At 39.2% G+C, this 8,847-nt stretch overlaps 1 long non-coding RNA gene across 1 annotated transcript; it reads right to left on the reverse strand.

Moving 5' to 3' along the window:
- Positions 1–3,656: 3,656 nt before the first annotated feature.
- On the reverse strand, positions 3,657–5,606 carry LOC141331485 (uncharacterized). The gene is made up of 3 exons (XR_012355265.1): positions 5,473–5,606; positions 5,113–5,206; positions 3,657–3,899 (listed from the first exon to the last, which is right to left on the reverse strand). It is a non-coding gene; the product is annotated as an uncharacterized lncRNA (long non-coding RNA).
- Positions 5,607–8,847: the final 3,241 nt, after the last annotated feature.

Consider the following 8,847-nt stretch of genomic DNA (forward strand, 5'->3'; position numbering starts at 1 on the left):
ACACCTGATTCAAATCATCAGCTCATTAGTAGAGACTGCAAGATCTGAATTGGGTGTGCCTAATAAGGGAGACATACAAAATGTGCAGGGCAGGGGAGGCTCCAGGACAGGTTTGAGAACCCCTGATCTAGATTAAAAAAATTAATCTATGCCCACCCCTAGTCTAAACATTTCATCCACTGTTATTAAGGATGTAGCACTATCTGATCACTTCTGTATTTTCTTTGATATATTGATCTCTGCTACCACTGAATCTAGATATGTCTCTGTCAGAAAGAGATGCATTAACGATAACACTAGTGTGCTATTTATGAAGGCTATCTTCAGTGCCAAGCATTTCTGCAGACTCTGTTGCTTTTCTCCTGGAGTCCTTTAACTCAAAAGTTAAGAATGTCATTGATGACATTGCACCTGTGAAAGTCAGAAAGACGACTGGCAGACAGAAATCACCGTGGAGAAAATCAACAGCAGTACAGAGTATGAAAAGACAATGCAGAAAAGCTGAGCGGATGTGGCGGAAGACGAAACTTGAAATTCACTATAGCATCTATAAAGACAGCCTTCATGCTTTCAATGCTGAACTAGGTAAAGCTAGACAAACGTTCTTCTCAAACCTTATAAACAGCAACTTAAACAACACTCGCACTCTTTTTGCTCCCGTTGAGAGACTAACAAACCCCCCTAGTCAGATCCCTTGCGAAATGCTCTCCGACAGCAAATGCAATGAGTTTGCTTCCTTCTTTTCTAAAAAGATCAATAATTTCAGAAAGACGATTAGCACACCCTCAAGTTATGCAATGGTCAGACAGATTCGACTGCAATTTCAAAAAGAAGTCACTATGTCTGCTTTTGAAGCAATCGATAGCAACATTTTGGAAGAAATAGTACAGCACCTCAAATCGTCAACCTGCCACCTTGACACACTTCCCACATATTTTTTCAAAAGTGTGCTTAACTGTTTAGAAGCAGATCTCTTTGAAGTGGTGAACACCTCACTTCTTTCTGGGACTTTTCCAAACTCCGTGAAAACTGCAGCTGTTAAGCCTCTTCTGAAAGAGCAATCTTGATAACACCATATTAAGCAACTATAGACCAATATCAAATCTTCCTTTTATAGGCAAGATTATTGAAAAGGTTGTTTTTAATCAGCTCAACCATTACATAATTTCAAATGGATACCTGGACCATTTCCAATCTGGTTTCAGACCACATCATAGCACAGAGACAGTGCTCATAAAGATAATAAATGATATTCGCCTAAATTCTGATTCTGGCAAAATATCAGTGCTGGTATTACTAGATCTCAGTGCTGCATTCAACACTGTCGATCATAACATTCTTCTAGATAGATTGGAAAACTGGGTCGGGCTTTCTGGAATGGTTCTCAAATGGTTCAGGTCGTACTTAGAAGAGAGAGGTTATTATGTGAGTATAGGAGAACATAAGTCTAAGTGGACGTCCATGACATGCGGAGTCCTGCAAGGCTCAAATCTTGCGCCGCTGTTGTTCAGCCTGTATATGCTCCCACTAAGTCAAAAATTAAGAAAGAACCAAATTGCATATCACAGCTATGCAGATGATACCCAGATTTACCTAGCCTTAGCCTGGCTACAGCCCCATTGACTCCCTCTGCAAATGCATTGATGAAATTAACAGTTGGATGTGCCAAAATTTTCTTCAGTTAAACAAGGAGAAAACGGAAGTCATTGCATTCGGCATCAAAGATGAAGTGCATAAGGTAAATGCGTACCTTGACCCTAGGGGTTAAAAAAACAAAAAATCAAGTCAAGAATCTTGGTGTGATTCTGGAGTCAGACCTCAGTTTCAGTAGCCATGTCAAAGCATACTCGGCATAAATCAGCATACTATCATCTCAAAAACATTGCAAGAATTAGATGTTTTGTTTCCTGTCAAGACTTGGAGAAACTTGTTCATGCCTTTATCACATGCAGGGCCTTCCCATGAAGACCATTAGACAGCTGCAGCTCATATAGAACGCTGCTGCCAGGATTCTGACTAGAACCAGAAAATCAGAGCATATCGCACCAGTCCTCAGGTCCTTACATTGGCTTCCAGTTATGTTTAGGATCGATTTTAAAGTACTTTTACTCATTTATAAAGCACTCAGTGGCCTAGGACCTAAATGCATTGCAGATATGCTCACTGAATATAAACCCAACAGACAACTAAGATCACTAGGATCGAGTCAGTTAGTAATATCAAGGGTTCACACAAAATAAGGGGAATCCGCTTTTAGCTATTATGAAGAGATCAGATGTGCTAATATATTAGCCATATTTAAATGCAGACTCAAAACTTATCTGTTCTGTTGTGCATTTATTGAGTGAGCACTGTGCTACGTCCGAACAGATTGCATTGTATTTTATGTATAATAATTTTTACTGTTTTAATTAATTTTAAATAAATTTTTAAATCATTTTAAATGTTCTTAAACTCTTTGTTTTTATTGTTGTGATTATTATTATTTTTTATGATTATTTTAATTCCTTTTATGTACAGCACTTTGAATTACCATTGTGTATGAAATGTGCTATATAAATAAACTTGCCTTGCCTAAATAATAATAATAATAATAATAATAATTTGCCCATTGGTTTTGTTAATTTTACTATGAGAAGATTATTATTCCATGTTTGTGGGATCAATGTGAGGAGCAATAATATTGTAGTCACCAAAGACATTTACAATTACCCACAGACGGTAAATGAAACAATGCAGTTTAATTTGTTGCAAATTAATTTATTGTTAGCACAATGACTTGTGTAGATGATACAGTTATACAATGACCATGTCTCTTTTTAAGAAAATATCTCATTATAGAAGAATTATATATATAAAAGAAGTTAATGATAAAAAGAAGGTGATCTTTTAAACATTTACAGTCTTTAAACTATGATCTAAAAGGATTTGTTATTCTTTTGTTCCCTCTTGTGGACAACATTAGTGTTACAGCCTTCATCTCTGAATCTGATTAAAATAAAAGGCTGGTGTTTTAAAAATTGCTGTCAGAAGTTCATGAAGCTTGACATGTTTACTAAGAATGAACATGTTTACGAAGATTTGAGAAATTATGGATTCAAACACTAAAACTGTTCTTCCTTTATAACTTAAACTGGTAATTTTAAATGTAGCAGTTGAAACTTTGTGTATTCCTATATTGTGTATTGACACTTTGTCATAACTACATATTTTTTGTTTTTATCCCTTAGGTCTGTGATACCACACCTTTTGTTCTGGAAGTGAACTTAATATATTATATAATATTTCTAAATAATATTTAAAGTATAAAATTAGTTTTAAACATCTTACCAAAATTAACTCTTTTGTGTCACCAGTAGGAGATTCAGCTGCTAGCAGTAGTTCTTCCAAGTGCTTTTTGCACTGCTGAATCACTTTTTCTTGAATGCAGTGGTCCACTTCTCTAGTAGCTTGCCTGACACTCCTTTTCCAAACATCAGAACAAAGTCATGCTCAATCTAAAAAAGAGGCAGAAAATGATGACCCAAAATATTTTTTTCTAAGTACCAGACAAATCATTATGGATATGAACCCATGTAGGCATTGAATAAACTTATATTTATAATAATCAAATCATTAAATTGTTAAAAGTATGATTATAAACACTTTACCAAGCTTTTAATGTCTGTGAAAGACTGTCAATATATCACTTGACTTCATGGGGTCAAGAACCATGTTGCAGCAATAGTCGAATGTCAATTTCAATTTTTTTTTCTTGATGGCATTCTCATCAGAAGAAAGGCTCATGAATGCAATTGCTTCCTTGCATTCATCCTCACTCAAGATGGTCTCTGGATTAAACTGTGACTGCCGTCTTGCAGTTGGTTCACCAGACCCCGCTTCAGCAGACGTTCCTTGTCCTGATCAGAATCAGAATCAGAATGAGCTTTATTGCCAGGTATGTTTACACATACTAGGAATTTGTTTTAGTGACAGCAGCTCTACAGTGCAATAGACTGACAGTGACAAGACAAGACATAGATTATAAAAAAGAACAATATACAAGTACACAAGACAAAGTGCAAAGTGCAAAATAGCAAAAACACAATATACAGAGTATGCCATTACTAGGTACAGGTATATTAGGTGCAAATTTGGATGTAAGTAGGTATTAATAAATACTGAATAGATTAATAAAGTGTATAATAGTGCTGCATGTTCCACATTTACTGGCAAGTGTTCATGAGATGGATTGCCTGGGGAAAAAAAACTGTTCCGGTGTCTGGTCATCTTGGTGCTCAGTGCTCTGTAGCGCCGACCAGATGGTAACAGTTCAAAGAGCGAGTGTGCTGGATGTGAGGGGTCCAGAGTGATTTTGCCAGCCCTTTTGCACACTCTGGATAAGTAGAGAACTTGAAGGGTAGGAAGGGTTGTACCAATGATTCGCTCAGCAGTCCGGACTATGCAACGTAATTTTCTGAGATCAGAATTGGTAGCTGAGCTGAACCAGACAGTAATTGAAGTGCAGAGGAAGGATTCAATGATGGCAGAGTAAAACTGTTTCAGCAGTTCCTGTGGCAGGTTGAGCTTCCTCAGCTGGCGGAGGAAGTACAGTCTCTGCTGGGCCTTTTTCGCAATGGAGTCTATGTGAACATCCCACTTCAGGTCCTGGGAGATGGTATTGCCAAGGAACCTGAATGACTCCACTGTTAACAGTGCTGTTCATGATGGTGAGTGGGGGGAGAGCAGGGGGGGTTCTTCTGAAGTCAATGATGAACAACGAAGCACTTCAAAAGCTTCAACACTGCTTCAAAGAATGATAAATTAAGTTAAATTTGTAAAAAAAAAAAAAAAACGACAGAATGAGCTATATAAAAATAAAAAAGACTTTCATTGTGCACCTTCAAATTATGCATGTCGTTGTTTAGCTAAGCCTCTCGGTATAATTTTGATTCTCCATGCTAAGTACCTAATACAGCTTTCGCCATTATAATAATGTTCCTCAGAAAGTGAAAAATACAGATAAAAAGTCTTTAAATTCAACAGCAAAATACACCACCTGTAATATAGGCACGTGAGATGAGCAGCATTTAAAATGTCAACACAGAATTAGAATTCAAAGCTAACACTTACGTAGCCATTTTTGGAAAAGGGGTCACTGAGGTAAGGGAACAAAGCCACAATTCCTCTTGCATATTTTTCTTTCACCTGCCTTGGTGGTGATGTACTGCAGTAAAAAAATATTAATAATAATAAATTTAGTGTCCTTGAATTTAAACAACAATTTTTTTTTAGAATTTAAGATTATATATACACCAGGTACTGATTATGAAGATTACCCATTGTTTTCTGTCATGTCAGCTGCCAAGATGTTAACCATTTTCCTCCTTGTTTCATCCCCCAAAGACTTAATTTGGTTAATTTATTATACGCCCCCTAACAGGTTTACTTTTTGCCCCCAAAATGTTGAAGTACTAAAAATTTGATACCAACCTTTTTAGCTCATTCGTTTACTAGAGGAGCTTTCTGCAGTAATGACTGTATCTGTAGCATTCTTTGGTATAAGAAAAGAAAGAGGCGTAGACAGACAGGGTTGTTATCGAACGTGCAGTTTACTTTCTATATCCTTCACATGCTCTATATCCATTACACAAGCTTGATTACTTCCTCACTCTCGACGTGCTTACGTGCTTACATCAGAGGTAGGGTGCTGAACAGAAAACATGGAACAGGACTGCATACAAACACTACATCCCTCCCTTATTCAAGATCGAGAATGTACTTGCAACACAGAATCTTAAATTGCAGATTACATGCAATATAATCAAATTACAAACTAGGATTAAGGTCCTTATATTAGATCAAGCTACCACTGTTAAAACATGAGAACTGAAACGTTCAACAAAGCGAATCAATACTTATGAACTACAAGTAGCAGCATGTTGAAAGAAACAACATTTCAAATTTCATCAATCAGATATCTTGGGGCCCTATGATTTGGCCTAAGGAAGTATCGAGGGGTATCTGAAAATTCAGAGTGTCTCAGATTGATGGTAGTGTGCCGTGTGTCTTGTGGTACATTGTCCTGGAGCACATCTGAATCTGGTGTTTGTACTCTGATGTCATCTTCATCATCAGAGGTTTCATTCCGCTCAACTGTGAGATGAGATGGAAGTCTTTTGAAAAATGAAGAATTTCTCGTAATGCATCTTCCTGGGTGACTTGCTGTCACCATCGACCCTTTGACCTTGATCACTTTGTACGGTTTCATCTCATACGGAGTTGTCAGCTTTCCTGTCACGGGTTGTCGGCAGAGTACAGCGTCACCTGCTTTGATCCTGGATTCTTTTGCTCTGTTCCGAAGATCTGCATATCTTTTCATTCGTTGTTTTGCAGTGTGGTCAGTGTTGCTGAGGTCAGTGTTTTGCCTGCCCTGTGGATTTGAGGGTAGTGTGGTACTGATCTTTCTGCCGAATAGTAATTCTGCTGGTGACTTTTGGGTGGTTCCATGTGGTGTTGCTCTGTAATTTCTTAGGAAACTATACAGGCACTGCTTCCATGGTTTGCCTTCTGCATTCGTGGTCATGATTGTCTTTTTGAGTGTTCGCATGAACCGTTCAACTTCTCCGTTAGCTTTAGGCCAATAAGGAGTTACTTTTCTGTGTTTGAAACCAAGATACGCACTGAAATCTGCAAAGCAGTGACTATTGAATGGTGGGCCATTGTCGGTTTTGACTATTTCAGGTATGCCAAAGGTTGAGAATATCTTATCCAGTTTGGGAATCACAGCACTGGCTGCTGTAGACTTGACTATCTCCACTTCTGGATATCTGGAATGATCATCAACTACTACCAGCAAGTAGTCACCAGACGGAAAGGGACCAGTAAAATCTACTGAGACTTCCATCCATGGCTCTGCTGGAAGATCAGACATCTTAAGGGGTTCTGTATGATGTTGGAGTGTGGCTGCTTGACATGGAATACATCCTTGCACAGCTTTCTCCACTTCTGCATCGATACCGGGGAACCATACCTTTTCTCTTATCAACTGTTTAGTCTTCACGATGCCCATGTGTCCCACATGTGCAAGTTGGATGGCTTTTTGATACAGAGAGGCAGGTAACACGAGTCTGTTTCCCCTGAGGACAATATCTTGCAATGCATTGACTGTGAGCTCATGTCTCAGCTTATGGAACGATTTTAGCTTTACGTGTTCTGCATCTGACATGGTCTGTTTCACATGTGTCCAGGCTTTTCATTTCAGCTCTTTTATCACTGTCTGCAGGATGAAGTCTTTTCCTGTTTCACGTCGCACTTCATCCAAGGTCATTGCTTTTGGAACTGTGTTGTCAATTATGAAGTTGACGTAACTTTCTGCATTTTCTGAACAGTCTGTGTGTTGTCCGTCCACAGGATGCCTCGACATGTAATCAGCAGGATTGCCTCTTCCCGCTTTGTACTGGACTGTAAATGTGTACTGTTGCAATCTCAGCCTCCAGCGTTCAAGCCTGGCTGGTGGAGATGCTCGAGGGTTATTGAAAATGAGCTCCAATGGTTTGTGGTCTGTAATGACTGTGAAGTGTGAGCCATATAGGTATAAGTGGAAGTGTTCACACGCCCAGACTATTGCTAGAGCTTCCCTTTCTGTTTGTGAATAGCGTTGTTCTACAGATGTGAGCGCTCTACTGGCATACGCAATTACTTTGTCACCAGACCTGTCTGTGCCTGGCTGACTCAGTATCGCACCAAGACCAACTGGGCTTGCATCAACAAGAAGTGTTGATGTCTTCCTTGGATCAAAGTATGACATTGTAGCATTCTGGATGAGTTGAGATTTCAACTTGTCCAGGGCTGCTTGTTGTTCCGGTCCCCAGTTCCAAATGTGATCTTTCCGAATAAGTTCACGCAGCGGCTGTGTGGTTGTTGCATAGTCCTGAACGAACCGTGAACAGTATGTTGTCATTCCAAGCAGACTGCGTACTTCGGACACATTCTGGGGGGCTGAAAGGTTCTCGATGGCTATTATTTTTTTCGGATCTGCAGAAATTCCTTTGTCTGAAAACACATATCCAAAGAAATCTAGTTTCTTCTTGCTGTACTCACACTTATCTTCATTGAGGGTGAGATTTTTCTCTCTGAGTCTTTTGAATACAGCTTGCAGACTGGCGTTGTGTTCTTCTCTGGTTTTTCCGTAGACTATGATGTCATCACTCATGTTCCTGACATTTGGGATGCCATGAAGAACTTGCTGAATTGTATTTTGGAAAACCTCGGCAGCTGAGCTAATTCCAAAATTCAAACGAGTGTACCTCCAGAGCCCTACATGAGTTGTAAATGTCGTTATGTACCTGGAGTCTGGATGTAGTTCAAGCTGATGATATCCAGCATTCAGATCCAGTTTTGTGAAACATACAGCTCCATTTAAATCATGTATCAGATCATCCACTGTCGGGGTGATATGACGTTCTCTTTGGATGGCGCAATTGGGCAGTCGCATGTCCACGCATATGCGCACACTGTCAGGATTTTTAGGTTTCGGTGTCACAACTATGGGTGATACCCAGGGCGTTGGACCACTGACTTTTTCAATGATACCTTGTTTTTCAAGTTTTTCAAGTTCTTGTTCTACTTTCTTTCTGATATGGAACGGAATTCGTCTGTGTGGTTGCGTGGCTGGCTTTACAGACTCATCTATGTGTAGCTTCACTTGAAGATCTTTTAGCTTTCCGATGCCTTGAAAAAGGTCTTTGTACTCTTCTAGTAGTTGATTGACAGTGGGAATTTCAACTGGTTGATTAGACACTGCTCTGGCTATTTGAAGAATTCCAAGTTCTGTTGCGGTGCTGTAGCTCAGCAGAGAACCAGAGT

Source organism: Garra rufa, chromosome 3 (genome assembly GCF_049309525.1).
Source record: "Garra rufa chromosome 3, GarRuf1.0, whole genome shotgun sequence".
In the NCBI taxonomy this organism is placed as follows: Eukaryota; Metazoa; Chordata; class Actinopteri; order Cypriniformes; family Cyprinidae; genus Garra; species Garra rufa.